The sequence below is a fragment of the Xenopus tropicalis genome, chromosome 5 (assembly GCF_000004195.4).
Source record: "Xenopus tropicalis strain Nigerian chromosome 5, UCB_Xtro_10.0, whole genome shotgun sequence".
In the NCBI taxonomy this organism is placed as follows: domain Eukaryota; kingdom Metazoa; phylum Chordata; class Amphibia; order Anura; family Pipidae; genus Xenopus; species Xenopus tropicalis.
This window is the reverse complement of record NC_030681.2, coordinates 70,843,195-70,858,867: the sequence shown is the minus strand read 5'-3', so window position 1 is coordinate 70,858,867 and position 15,673 is coordinate 70,843,195. Positions and strand designations below refer to the sequence as shown.

The 15,673-nt window shown below is 36.1% G+C and overlaps 1 protein-coding gene across 15 annotated transcripts in view; it reads right to left on the bottom strand.

The window, feature by feature from the left end:
• The window catches only part of eya4 (EYA transcriptional coactivator and phosphatase 4), a 171,958-nt gene that overhangs the window by 87,955 nt on the left and 68,330 nt on the right, over window positions 1-15,673 (bottom strand). Inside the window, exon 1 of one of the 15 annotated variants that reach the window (XM_031902415.1) lies at window positions 2,426-2,811. The exons of 13 other annotated variants lie outside the window; for them this stretch is intronic. The gene's annotated coding sequence lies outside the window, so the exon portion shown is untranslated. Of the gene's footprint in view, window positions 1-2,425; window positions 2,812-15,673 lie in introns of those variants that run through there. One more of the 15 variants, XM_002935810.5, reaches the window with a different exon arrangement.

Sequence of the window (15,673 nt, the reverse complement as noted above, 5' to 3'; positions counted from 1 at the left end):
TCTGCAAAGTGGAAAGGTGTCCACATACAGAAAAAGTTCCTTAACAAAGCATACTTGATTATATTATTACATTTTAAGCCCTATAACAGTCTGAAAGAGTTGAAAAATCTATGTGCCTGTGTGTAGTATACAATTCTTATACTAAGAATAAAGTGTGCATAAACTATTTTATTTCTCTTTTGTGCATATTTAGAAAAGCATTTTAAGAAAGCAAAGTTCCAGTTGCCACAAAAGGCAAAAGGATCTGCATTAATTCCATGATTTTGGGACTAAGAACATGTAATTTTTCCTTTTAAATAATAAAAGCTTCTGTAAATAATTGCGCTCTTTGTATGTAGAAGGTATGTTTGGAATTAGCATGAAAGGATAGGTGTTCTGTTCAGCAGGGAATGTTTCTAAATTTCTCTAAGCCACAATAACTACATAGTAAATGAATGATATTAAATATTTTAAAAAACTGTAGTTATGAATAGTCTATGTTAGCAAGCAAAATTGTTTGTTATTGTATTGTATATATGTATATACATAATATAATATATATAAGTTTTGTAGAAAACATTGACTTTTAACCTTTCACTGAATGTATAATGCAATGTATGTGCGAATAAAATAATTCCATTCAAGCATGCAAAAGGCATGATGCTAGTAAGTTAATACCATGTAATATAATATTAGTTTTGCATTGTATAGAAAAGGATTTTATTGAGGCATTTTGATTTACTTGCCACAGATCTTATCTTTCACAGCTAGCCACAGAGGCTCCTGGTATTAATAGAACTATTCTTAACCCTTGCATGAGCTTGATGCTAGAACTGTAGTGCCAAGCAAGCATGTTACACGTATATGCACTAACAAACATGCACATAAATACTTTGTTCTTATTTTTGCTCAAATATTTTTTATAGTACAGTTGGGATATTTGCAGAACTGAGAAACAATCTAAAACTATAATACATATAAGTGTTAGGAACAAATTAGCTTTTCTAATAAATAAATTATTTGTTCATATAACATTATGTTGCATTTAATGCTGATCAGTGGAACTGTTATTTTATAAATAAGTGTTTTTTTACATCTCATTCACTGATGTTCAACACAATAAGGACAATTAAGGTAAACTAAATACAGGCTTGTGCTAAGTATATAGCACTATAGTAGTGCAAATAAAATTAAGCATTATTATTTGAATGTAAACATAGTAAACAGATAATTACATGAACACTACAAACACCGTCCAACCCTCTCACAGGCAGTAAACAGATACACATTTCTCTATATATTTTAAAAACATGCACATCAGATATATCAGGATAAATAATTACAATTAGTGAAAAATAAGTAAGTTAGCCAAGGACACTTTAGGTAACTGCTAGTGTGCGACCCAGGGAAAAGCATGTAACATAATCCTGCTGCTTGCTGCTCATCAGACCCTACAAACTAAACTGAAGAAGTTATTGGCTGTAATAATTTAGCATGCCTTTCTTCCAAATCCGTTCCCCGAACAATGCAATCCTCAAGGGAATTAAATCGATTTTCACAGATGAACACTACACGATTTTACAGCTTTTTTTACCTTAATAATATGACCTCAGGTTTCCAAAACTGACCAGCTGCATTACAAATTAATGTCTGCAAGCAATATGAATGATAGTAATTAAATGTTTCGCACTACATACAATTTTTGTTGATTTAACAGACAAGAAAATCCTAATCTAACAACAGAGGAGATTAAATATATTTAACATACTTCATGCCTGAAGATTTTGATAAATGGCTCCAGTCTGTTCACTGGCAAGTTACACTGAACTCCCTTGAATTAAAAACTCAGTCATTCACAAGTGTTAGTGTTATTTTAACTGAAGAACAAGCTAATTTTTACTAATTCAGTTGTCTAAATCCTACAGCACCTATGTTAAGTCTCTGCTGTGAAACCAGAATCCCGGAAAGAGTGCCATACCAACCATTTCAAAAGTATGTGTATAAATGTTAATTCTAGATTATGTTTCACACAAAAATGTGCACAAATAAATTTGCGGGTATGGTGTGAATTGTATTTTAGGTGTCAGAAATTAGGCATGTGATCAAGCCAAACAGCTGCCTGAGGATTCTAATACCTGCTACACAACGCTGAAATGCAGGGCAGATGGAAGCTAATTTATAGAGCAGTAATAAAGAGAAAGAGAATTTAGGCTGAATTGGAACTAAAACAATTTAGCATGTTGCCACATGAGTGAAATCTACGATTTTATTCAAAAATATATATTTTTAATAAATAAATGTTCTTTTTGCATGAGACATGCACTATATCACCAAGGGCTATTAAAAGAAAATACTAACATATAAGCAAGTAAAACTATTCATGTTCACAAGTGAAATGCAAGTTGCTATAAAACTGTTCCAGCATACAAAAATTAAAACTGCTTACCTTCTAAATACAGATGCAGTCATCGAAGCTTGAATTATTTAAATATATATATTAAAAAAAAGGGAAAAAAGCAGAAAAAGGATGCTCATGTCCGGCGTGCCATTAACAAAAACAATCCAGTTGTGAGGTGCCAGTAATAGAGAAAGTGCTGGATTTCAGTATCACAGGGCAGTGTGTTAGCTGTCAGTATTGTCTTGATTCAAGTAGTGCTAAGACACTTTGTCCTCCCTTGAGCTGTCACTGTGCTCCCAGCTTCTTGCAGTTATTTAAGTTAACTAAAGAGGCGAACTGCATAGTAAACAAGTCGTGCTCAAACCAATGGCTTTCCACACCCTTCTGTTTATAGTAAGATGACTTGCTCTCAGAGGTCACCACCATCAACAGCTCCTGTCTTTCAATGGGTATCTGGTGTGCTGTATGTATCCCAAGGCTCTTTTTATCAAGTCACCTTTTTCAGAGTCTGCTCACCGGCTGTCACAATGACGCATCTGCTCCTTATTGTTTTAGATCTCCATGAACTGTTTGTTTCTGTGTATTCATTTGTGTATAAATAATATTTAATAAAATTCTCTTGTTTGTGTGAATGTTGCATGTATTGTAACAACCTTTCATGTGTGCATTTATAGCCCAGCAGGTCTAACTTCAATTAATTTAATCCTATATTTCTGGATATCATTTTTTTTTACTCATCTTTGTTACCTCTACTTTAAATATTATTACCAAAATGATCACCAGTTCTCAGTTTTTTCTAAAATGCTTATTACTTTATAGGAATAAATATATTTTTATATATGTTAAAATAAAATAAATATATGATAGAAAAGATTCCCTTAAGCATATGAGACACATATTTCATATTTTACATATATTTAATATATCCTGGACAAGTACCTAACATGTAAAAGATATACACAATACATATATTAATTTATTAAAGACTGATTAAATATTGTAAAGAAGATCTTTTTCTTCCTGTGCTACCATTTTTTAATCAATATTAAATTTCAATATATGCAGGCAATATGAAAATGCAATTTGTCTTTTCTAAGAAAATGTTCTTGCAACATTAGATCTTAATTATTCCAAGCAGCTTTTGTCAGTCGGACAATTGCACCTGTGGTACGCCCCCATCACAGGCCACCAAAGTGGCGAGGTGAATAAAAAGTGCTTTTGTCTGCTACCTTAGATCATAATACATCTTTAGCTGAGTTCATAAGATAAGAGATGAAAACATTACATTAAAATGTTGGTTTTGAGCATGTATAGCTACATTAAATAATACATTTTGCTGGTCGTGTACTACCTTCAGTGCTCTATTATACATCATTTGTGTAGGAGAATGCAAAATAGCACAGTGATTGCACTTTGGCCACTTATGTAAAAATTGTTAATTAATTGGGTAAAATGCAGTAATAAGAAGAGTTAAATGTTTTGTCTAATTTTCTAACAATCACGTTTATGTTTCTCTGATGTCTTTTATAATGTTAGAATCTACTTGTCATACAATATTTACTAGTATATGAAAAATGTATGGTCATTGGCTGAAACATGATATACATATCTTTAGGTTTTACTGTGACAGGGATAGGAAAGTAGAAGCAAGACATATGTCAGAGAGCAGAAGAGACCCCTTTTGTGTTCAGCAGCCAGTGTGTTAGGATGATTAACCCATACATACCCATAGGGGCGTATTTATGATCTTTTTTAGCAACAATGTTTTTCTCACTGTAAAAATGAGTCTCTCTAAAAGAAAAAGAGTGACCTGAATTGTCAATCCCTGCGTGCGAGTTGCATTGGGTATTAACTATTCAGAAGGGTTAGTATTCAGTGCTATGGTTGAGGTTTAACACCCATGGAATAGAATGGTGCTTGACTGCTCCAAACAGTCATACACATTCTACCAAATGTCAGTTTGTTAAAATATTCTCCTGCCAGGTAAACTCCCAATCAAAAAAATGTTAATAATTGGGCTATACGTATGAATATATGTCCAACATTTATCACACATTGCTGATCAAAATCCTAGGCATGTACCATTATAACACACGTTTTAAACAGTAGTTTAGGAATAAAAAGCAAGGATTATTGGTTAAATAAACACACAGGAAGATCTTAATAAAACCCCAACTCAGTCTGATAGAGAGAGTACCATCCATTCCATAGTTTAGAAACCCCCCCACAATAAAGCAGTAATATTATCAGCATAACATATGACTAACTCAACTTGTCAGCAACTGGATAACACACATTTCATTTTCTGGCTTTGCTGCAGCTATGATAATTGTTAGCCTCGGTCTAGATGGCTTAGAAACTTCCCTCAGTGAAAGATTCACTGTATGTATGGTTACTATGGCACAAACTGCACAAGCAGAATTTGAAATATAACAGTGCACTAAGGTCAAAGTTCTTTTCTATTTTGAGAAGATTGATCTCAGGCAGTAAAACATTTACATCATACAGTTCAGAAGTGTCAGAAGTGCAGCCTGAAGAGCTGTGTTGTTGTGTGTCTTATAACCTGTTATTAAGTTTAAGATTGGCTGCAAAAATGTTCTTAATAAACTAATGCAAAAAATATGCATTGTGATTTAGATTTACAATCAAATCAGAACCTGTAAATTGAAATATTACTTTGCTAAAATTATGGACTTAAAATTATGAGTTTAAAATTATGGACTTAAACTCATCTTAAATTTGTTAAGTTGAGTTGCTTCATATAGAATTTTTTAAATGTGTGTTGTTTATTTGTATTTGTCAGTTTACAGTAAATTTCATGTTGTTACAGGGCAGTTTTTTTAGTAAGTCTCTAGCTTTGTGTAAGTTAAAACAGGTAATAAGACAGATCATGAAACAGATCTGTGGGGGTTTGTTCTGCCACTTCTGTTAGTGTGAAATGTATTTGGCTGGCAGGTAGCCTTATTTACACACTCACATTATGAGCTTATTAGACTTATTTTCTTCATAAAAAGTAACAAAATTAAGTTTTGAGGGTAAGCTCTACAGGATAGAAACCTACTACCTCCTGTAGGTTTTGCCACTTAATGTTAATATCATTTTAAACTTGTATAGTTATTGTTAATTTGTCATTTTAAGTATTTTTAATATTTTTTCAAGAAATCCTACAGATGACATCAAGCAGTCATTTAGCCCCAAATAATTTCAATACATAAAAATAAGTAATTGACTTTTAAATTAAAAATAAATCATTATTGAGTGAATTGAAGAACTGCCTGTACGAAAGATTGTTATTTAAAGACTCAAGATGGCGCTGTTTCTCCAGATGAATACACGCACACACAAATGTCTCTGGCAGGCCAGAAATAGTTTGAGTGAAAGTTACACCTGCAACACATTTTCGGCACCAGTTTTTGTCACCACTACAATGCTCAAATGACAGATAGTCGTCTGACTTGGGTTAAAACTCATAAAACATGATTGATGGATTCAGTAAGACAGCATTGGCAGTTCAGATTAGGAAGTGGGAGCCATCTTTTCACAAGGCCAGAGCTTTGCCTCTTTATTATTAGAAATGTCTCCCAGGCCTGAAGGAGTCATTAATAAATATTTATGTCCAAGCATCCTATTCTGGGTGATTTTAAAATCTTTAATGACAGCTTGCTGAGATAAATGGTATGTTTAAAATTAGCAGCAATGTATGTAATGGGATACCAAGCATAACTGTTTAACATAATGTTCAGTAAGGGGATGTTTAAATTTAATTCTTATTGTCCTTCAATGCAAAAATGGAGCAGCATGAACACATGCAGTTTTTATCCTGTAGAAGGGATATATTAATACATTAATCCCATAAATTTCCTTTCAGCAAAGTTGAAATATATGCACTCTCACATGTCAAAAGTATAATAGAGGGCACCGTACCGCTTGGCACCGAATATATGTGTTAGAAAAATCCAAGAAAAGGAGGAATAAAGTAAAGAAATACTCTCACAAAAAATAGGATTTATGAAATAATAATTAATATTCAAAATGTAGGACATAACACAGATAGTAACTGTGCCATAGTATGTTTTAACATCTAGTATCCTCTACTTACTGGCAGGGGAGTGATAAGAACTGTAGTTCTGCAACAGCTGTAGCAACAAAAGCTGTCTATCCAGCATTATATATTAAAATACAATATAAACATAAATAATAACAGTTTGCCTAAACAGCTGCAATTATTTCTGAATGTACATCAGCACCAAGGATAGCAGCTATTGGCTAAAGAATAGGTGGGCAAAGCCTGTGTTGGTGGTACATATTGAAAAATATGGACTAAAGTGAAAATATGTTTACTAGACATTGCTGAATATGATTCTCAAATACTTCATGTTATGTAAGTCCCTAACAGTGCCCGCATCTTGCACACATGAGAAATGCCATGCCATGCAATGGTTTAATATTCATAACTCTATGTTAGCCTTTATTCTGAAACCAATCACTGCTGTAGACACCTTTTTAACTCAGAATAATTGTTCACTCAGTAGAGTAATCTGATCAGGATACACATCTCAAGAATACACATCTCATATCTGTGTAACCAAAAGCATGATACAAGCTGTACCACAAGGATGATAAAAGTGCATGCTATAACTGTCAAAAAGTAGCTATAGTGTAACAGATCATTTTTAGCCTCAGCAAATTATATCCTCTGTATATGTATAAACAACTCACTTCTCCAGTGTGGTCCATTGGTTGAAAGGGCAACTCACACCACTTCCTGTAACACACCACTCAGTCTACAAATAGACCTATAAACAACCTCCTAGTACTGTTAACCTTAACACATGCAGTTTCCAAGGTAACCCTCATAACTTATTACACTGCTTTGAAAGAGCCCATTACAGGTTCTCATTGGCCCCAAGACTCCGATTAGTTGCAAAGTATTCCAACTACACTGTGAACAAACCAAAAAGCAAGGAAGCCACACAATGTGATCATATTAGTTGTAGTTTTCTCCTATTTAATATACTGTGTAATATATTTACTACGGTAATATGTCAAATGTACTAGAAATTTGGCTTATCTGCTCCTTGGAGTTGCTGCAGCTGCACAATAAGAAACCCGATTTAGAACACTGAAATCAGCTTTTTTTCAGGCAACTTTGTCCTAACAAGTACTGGTAAAAGCATTTGTCAGGTGATTGCAATATAAGTCTAGACAAGGTTATTTCAGACACCTTAGGGCTTGTACTCACAAGTGTCTGTTCCTGCATTTCACCGCAGGGAGATGCAGGAACAGATGCAACCAATTCTTACCTATCCCATTGTAGTTAAAGAGGTGCATGTAAACATGTTGTGTTCCACCTGCGTTCAGCACTTACATGCACCTGTGTGAGTACAGCCACATACCAAAGAATGGAATGCATTTTTATCTGGAGAATGCCACCGCAGGGGAGTGCAGATAAAAACATTTATCAGCACGAGCCATTAATACAATGTTTTTGAGCTACTTAAAAGAATAATTAACCTAAAGGGCCTGGCTAGTGATGAACGAATCTTTTGAATTTCGCTTCGCCAAAACACTTGCATAACTGCTGAAAAATTCACAAAAGGGCAAAAATTTTGTGAAATGCATTGTAGTCAATAGGAATTTTTTTTCAGCTACCATGCAACATTTTTTTATGCGTGCAAGTTTTTTTGTCACTCCAAATGTATTAACGTTAATGGGTAATGGGCTTTTTTTTTTGTCTGCAAATTTTTTGTGCATCAAATTTTGTCACAAATCTGCCATGATTCTTTTATCGCTTTTTTTCACTCTATCAGCCTCTTTGTGCAGACAATAACTTGATCCCCTTCACCCCTTTCCTGTGTATAGTGGAGAAGAAAAAATTCAAAACAAATATGTAATTTTTGAGGTGAACCTTGATACTAGTAAATAAACACAATACACATTCTGAGCTCTCTATAATGTCTTTTCAAGGCATAGCTAATTAAGGACTTTCAGATAACCTGTCTATATTACATAAACCCCTGGTGGCAATAGCTCTTATATTGCAAATTTTCATTTTCATAGCAATGAAGGGTTAAAGTGAGCCCTTATAATGTATTTCTGTATAACACATGAAATCTTTGCATTAAAAGCCTTGCTAGGCTTAGCAATATTTTGATAATCATTTGTGCTTAGTCGCATGGCTGCATCCCAAGGTCAGGAGAAGAAAATTACCAAGGGGATATCATATAACTTTTTTTTTTTTTTTTAATGTGTTAACCCTTTGGTTAATAAAGAACCAGATGCCTAGGGGGCTATATGACATTGTTTTCTATACTAAGGATATATATTTGAATATACCCCTACAGCCCTAGGTGAAAGTAGGGAAGTTCTTATTGAGAGGCCAATTGAGCTGCTTTTCCCACAACGAAAAGATATTCAAGACAACTTCAAAAGAACCATGGCTATTGTTTAGCTTGCTTCAGCTGAAGGGGATGTCACTGGGGGTGGGAAGAAAATGTTATGCTATGATACCCAGCAAGAGCACATCTAATAAACCTGCCTGAGACTGAATTGCATCTATTATGTACAGAATTAATATGCTGTTGTATATAAAGAAAAGTAAAATTCCTCTGTAACTTACTACTTACTATAACTAGATATGTAACTAGCCCTAGGATAATACCACAGGAGGGTTTTTGATTGCAACAGACCTTTCATAGAGCCTCTGAAGGTACTTTTTATGGAACAAACAGCTGCCCTATAGTACATTGCGTTGTCATGCGCAAGTAACACTTATTTGTGGTTAATGACAATTAATATAATAAGTCATGTATGCCATTCTTCAGAAAGGTATGCAGCTGCTGCCTGAAAGCAAGTGTATTTTGTTGCCAGGGCATCTGAGGATAATAATGGGCTAAATTACTGCTGCAAACTATATATATATATATATATATATATATATATATATATATATATATATATATGGAGGGAGAGAGAGAGAGAGAGAAAGAGTGAATAAGAATTTTGGTGGCATTGTGTGATAAACAATCAGATTTTGGAAATTTTCTCTAGATAAAAGTCACATGAATTAGTTATTGATTGCATATGAGGAGTGAGGCTAACCCCCAAGGCACCGGATGAATGGATTGATAGTTAAGTCAGTAACATTAATAGACATTTCTCATACTTTAAATTAAATTTAGTGTTTTATATAATGTGTCTTGAGCTTCCCATAGAGTAAATCAGGAAAACAAGCAGATATAGTAAACACTGGTTAAAAAGATTTGATGGGAAAAGTATAAATCTACATATAATTGGTAATGTATTTTTACTGGTATAGTTAAACCAGAATATATAGAGAATATTCCTCTGCTAATTTATTAACTCTTTCTCAGTCACACTGAAACTACATACAAAAAGAATATGTGGTGGTGGTAGCCAAGTGGTTGCTGTGAAACAAAAACGGACTCTTGTTTGGTTCCAACCTGCACATAGCAGATAATGCCTTGGTTTGCATGCGTGTGTCCTAAGTTGGTCCTACAGTCGAAAAATGCACATGGCGGTTAGCTGGTGTTTAATGTATCCTTAGCACCTACAGTGATGGAATTATGATGTGTTGTAAGGACACTTTAGGGTTAATTTACTAACATCAGTTTTAAGCTGCAGTACTATACTGTAATTACCTGGAGATTTTTGTTTTTATTGACATATTAGTAATTGAGTCCCATTCTCTGTTGAAACTGGGCAATGGTGAAGTGCTCTACCTCTTTTAATCCATTTGGAACAGGTGGCAAGTAGTAAATGTATGCAAAACAGAGTCCTTTTCCGCACACCCTTTGGCTCTCCAAAATAATTAAGCGCCCGGTGCACACTGCTGGAGGAATGGGCACCCTCCCAAAACCAAACTAGCAACAAACGCAAATGGCACTCAGAGGAGGTGCAACGTTTCGGGGTAAAGTACTTGACAAATGCTTGACAAAGGGGTCACTTTGCCCCGAAACGTTGCACCTCCGCAATAAAGTTGTTTAAGGGCTTGTTCCCTTATTTGCAGCTCTGAGTGCCATTTGCGTTTGTTGCAAGTAGTAAATGTATCCCAAAATGCATACATAGTCCAAGAAACTGCCGCACACTGTGGAGTTTGTTATGATGCTTCAAAGTGAATTTATTAGCTCATTTATAAGTATACATCAAACAAGGCAACGTTTCAGGCCTCGCTGGGCCCTTTATCAAGCCCTATCAAGCATTCTCTGTTGAAAACTGTGTACATTAATACAATGAGATACTATGTATAATGTATTTATGTTTAAGCAGTTTGTCCCCCAATATTTATGTATCAAGCCATTTTCTGTTATAGCCATAACCATATTCTTAATTTCCCAGGCTGCCACAACCATATGACTTGTGCTTTGATACACTTCAGTAACACTTTACTGCAGCTGATCAGCATAACAATAGAAAGGTAGCAAGATAGCAGCTCCCAGTAGATATCAGAATAGCACTCAATAGTAAGAAATCCAAGTCCAGCTTGTGACTCCTCCAGTTACATGGGAGAAGGAGAAACAATCCCTGAAAGCAGGGCTGCCTACACACTAATATTACAACTGAAAAAATACATTTGTTGGTTCAAGAATAAAATTTTAAATGGTAGAGTAAATGATTTGCTTTGTAAACAGGAAATCGAAATGAAAAGTATACCATAAGTGCAATCACATTTTTTTCCTGAGTTTTGCTTTATTTGCACTAAGATAAAATGCATCACTATTAACACCAGGACAACTTTTCCCATTGAGCTTTAAATACTCAAACTTCTGCTGGGCTATAATGTGGCCCAAATGAATTTGATTTCTTGCCAGTAACACAGTTAGTTATTAACTGTAAAGGGAAACTGCTCATAATAAAACAATAGTTCCACTGTGGTGAGAGTTACACAAAGGAGCTCTAAGTGAGACAGTTGGATGAATCCTTTATGCACTTAAGCCTCCTCTACATGCTTGGAAATTTCAAATATCTGGTCACTTTTATCATACAGCATGCACTAAGCATTCACTTTCCTAACCTGTTGCCAAAGGCACCACCACCATTAGGAGGTCCAGCAAAAGGTACAGTACCTATCATTTGGTGATGATGTTCTGAAATCTTCTGTTTAACAGGATGATTAAAAATAAAGTCAATTGAATTTCACCGATTATGCAGGATATCATACATGTCTTGTGAAAGGCAAAGCAAAAAAGCATCAAAAGACTATTTAACTAGTGATGAGCGAATCTGTTCCGTTTCACTTTGGCGAAAAATTTGTGAATGTTTCACAAGATTCACGAAACGGCGAAAAGTTTGCGAAACGCTGAAAATGACGTGTGTCAAAAAAAATTGTCGCCCGCAACAATTCTTTTGATGTGCGACTTTTCTTTTGTCTTTTGTAGCCTGCGACTATTATTTTGATGCGCGACTATCCTTTTGTCGACCGTGACTAATCTTTTGACGCACGACTATTCTTCTGACGCATGACTATTCTTCTGACGCACGACTATTCTTTTGACACCCGCGACTATTCTTTTGACATTGGTGACAATTTTTGGCCGCGCAGCAAATTTTTCCACAGCTAATTTTTTCATCTGTTTTGCGAAACAATCTGCCAATGGTGAAACACAGAAATTCGCGAATACATGCCTCGCCTATCACTATATTTAACATAAAAATTCTCCTGGTTTTTAAAGAAGGTCTTATTTTAGGTTTGTGTGAGTCAGAAGACTACTCTACCATTTCTGCTTCTGAATAATGAGTTTTGGGAACGAAGGTGGAAGGGGAACAAACAAGCTTTAAAACAAATAAAGGTAAATCCTTCTCTGTGTGCAGTAACAGCAATGTATTTGCATCTATATACACAATGATAATATATTCTGTAAAGCATTAGAATGTATGTATCTGGTAAATTATGTTCAAATAGACACAACTTGCAAATGCTAGATAAGAGGTACATGTTACCGGGACTTGAGTGTACAATTTCTTTCATTATAGTTTTGTGCATATTAAATGGTGCAGCAATAGGCATAAAGAGAACCCTGTACCTACCACCTGGTTGAGCTGGTGTTAGATACAGGGCTTCTTTGTACTGAAGTGTATATCAAAATGCAAAAATTTAGGTTAGACTGCTTCATGGTGCTAGTATGGTATGGTTTAACTTGCTCTTAGTGCTGCAGCTAAACATTAGAAAATGAGCCTGATATTTTTATATTTCCTTCCTTTATCTGATTTTATGAAATATGCACTCATTTTTTTGTTGTCATTATAGAGCGGACAGATTTTACAAGACTTTGGGGGGAATTCACAAAAGTGCTTTTTTGGAGTAAAAAAAACTTTTTTGGAGTAAAAAAAAAACAAAAATCCGACTAAATTCCAACTCAACACCCTCTTTTCAGTTTTTGGTGAAATAAAGACAGTTTAAAAACACTTATGTGAATCTGTCTTTTAAACAACATTTTAACCACTTTTTAATGACTTTTTAAAGCTCAGCATAACTCTACAATTCTGTTTTGCTTTGCTTCACTCAGTATCACTGTCAGGGGACAAGTTTCTGTCTAACACTAGAACAATGGGTACAAATATTTTCAACAACATTTTATAAACAAGTAAAACATTAATTAACAAAAAAGTGTAATGTATACAATCTTATACATAAAAAGTGTTTAACTCACATTTGCATTAAATTGCTAGTTATGGCTTAATGAAGAGGCAATAATAACATTGAGTGAATATACTGTATAGTATATATTGTTATTTCAAGGAAAAGTAAAGCCCATACAAGGGCCGATAAGCTGCGGAATCGCTCAAAAGGACCAATATTGGCAGCTAGAATCGGCCCTGTTATGGCCACCTCAAGCTCTTCTGTTTTACTTTTGTCTTCATTTCACACCTCTGGTAGGGGCACTATTGGGGGGGTCATTAGCAGATTAATGGAAATTAGCAACCTATTGTCAGGGGACAAGTTTCTGTCTAACCCTAGAACAATACGTGCTAGTTTTAGCTTAATGAATAGTGCAATGATAACATTAGAGAGAATATATTGTATACATTTTTATTTCAAGGAAAAGTAAAACCTCCCAGGCAAATTGTTAGTTTTAGCAGCAGAGCACCCTCTTTAATCACTTTACTGAGTCTTGCCCCAACTTATCTGTGCCCCCATAGAATGTTCAGAACTACAGAGCTGATTGACAGTATTGGTCCCCACCTTTAGCTATGCTCTTTCTGGTCCTAGCAGCCATCCTGGTGATCAACAAACTGCACATGCACGCTGGCATCCATACTGGGATATTGGGGTACAAGGTTGGACTGGCCCAACAGGGTAAGGGGTAAAAACCTTGTGGGTCCCTTTTCACGGGGAATTTTGGTGTGTGGGCTGCATTGCTGTCGACCGGTAATCAGGGGAGGGTTGAGAAGTAGTGCGGTAGAAGCGTAGTGCCAGCACGTTTACCCATCTACATGAGACCTTTAATAATGATTTTACCACAGGATTTTGCCTTTCAGTTGCCATTTGTCATTTCACTTTAGGGGCATTTTCTGAAGGGTAATTTTAGTTTGCCCAGGGAAACTATACACTATTTTTTCGAGGCAAACTGGGCTTTCTAATGTTTTCTATATTTCTGTGTAATTCCACTTATGTAAGATTTAAGATTTAGGATCCAAATACCTTCTTCATGGGAAAAATTTAATCAAGGGCTTTATTCTCCATCACCCACTGATTACCAGTCGACAGCAATGCAGCCCACCCACCAACATGATCGGTGAAAAGGGGCCCATGAGGTTTTTATGCAGTGACCTGTTTGGACCAGTCCAACCTTCTACCCCGATATTTGGGTGCCAGCGTGCATGTGCTGTTTGCTGATCACCCAGATGGCTGCTGGGAACAAGTAAGATGGGGTGTCAATGAAGTAATTAAAGAGGGGGCACTGCTGCTAAAACTAAAAATTTGCCTGGGAGGTTTTACTTTTTCTTTAAATAAAAATTTAATTACTGGTAATATATTCTATCAAACATTATCATTGCATTATTCATTCAGCTAAAACTAGCATAATGATGAAAATGTGAGGTAAAAGCTTCTTATATGTAAGATTGTTAAAATTACAGTTTTTGTTTAATCTGTGTTTTTCTTGTTTATAAAAATGTTAATGAGGCTTTCTGCACCTATTGTTCTAGGGCAGTGCTGTCCAACTGTGTGGCCCCCCACCTGTCTGGCTGCTTTGATGGCTTACTCTTGTGTAAGCTTTAAATGGTATCAGTACTGTGATTAACTGGCCCCCCTGCATGGTTCTCACCTCAGATTCAGGCTGTAATCCCCCTGTATTGTTTAAATATGTAATCCCCTGTGTTGTTCACACCTTTTAATCTATGCATTGTTCACCCCCTGCAGTGTTCACACCTCAGGCTCAGGCTGTAATCACCCCCATTGTTCCCCTGTTCACACCTCAGGAGCAGTAAAAACCCACAAATAATCCCTGCATACTACAAAAAGAACATATACTGAGGTGGTACTGCAATTAAAAAGTTTTTTAATATATAGTTAGTTATTGTGCAGACTGTATGAGCAGTGCCAGCATTGTGTCACTGTAGGCTGCCTGTGTGTGCCATACACACAGGCAGCATAGGGCAAGCAGAGTATGGCACACACAGGCAGGGTAGGGAAGGCAGAGTATGGCACACACAGGCAGGGTAGGGCAGGCAGAGTATGGCACACACAGGCAGGGTAGGGCAGGCAGAGTATGGCACACACAGGCCAAGTATGCCACAAACCAGCCAAGAATGGCACACACAGTGAAAGTATGGCACGCAGGCAGGGTAGGGCAGGCAGAGTATGGCACACACAGGCAGGGTATGGAAGGCAGAGTATGGCACACACAAAGGCAGGGTAGGGCGGGCAGAGTATGGCACACAGGCAGGGTAGGGCAGGCAGAGTATGGCAGGTTTTTGCTGTACTACAACCATTAATATGGGTATGGTCATGTGATAACATGAGTGTGGTTTCAAGTGGGTGCGGTTTCAAAAAGGGTAGTGGTCAAAACTGGCTTCCATTATCGGCCCTCCACCACGTAGGTCAGAAAAATTCCGGCCCTCGGTGCCACAGAAGTTGGACAGCACTGTTCTAGGGTTAGACAGAAACTTGTCCCCTGACAATAGGTTGCTAATCCCCATTAATCTGCTAATAACCCCCAATGGTGCCCCTACCAGAAGTGTGAAATAAAGACTGAATGAAACAAAGCAAAATAGAAGAGTTTAAGGTGGCCATACACGGACCAATTCTAGCTGCAAATATCAGTCCTTTAGATT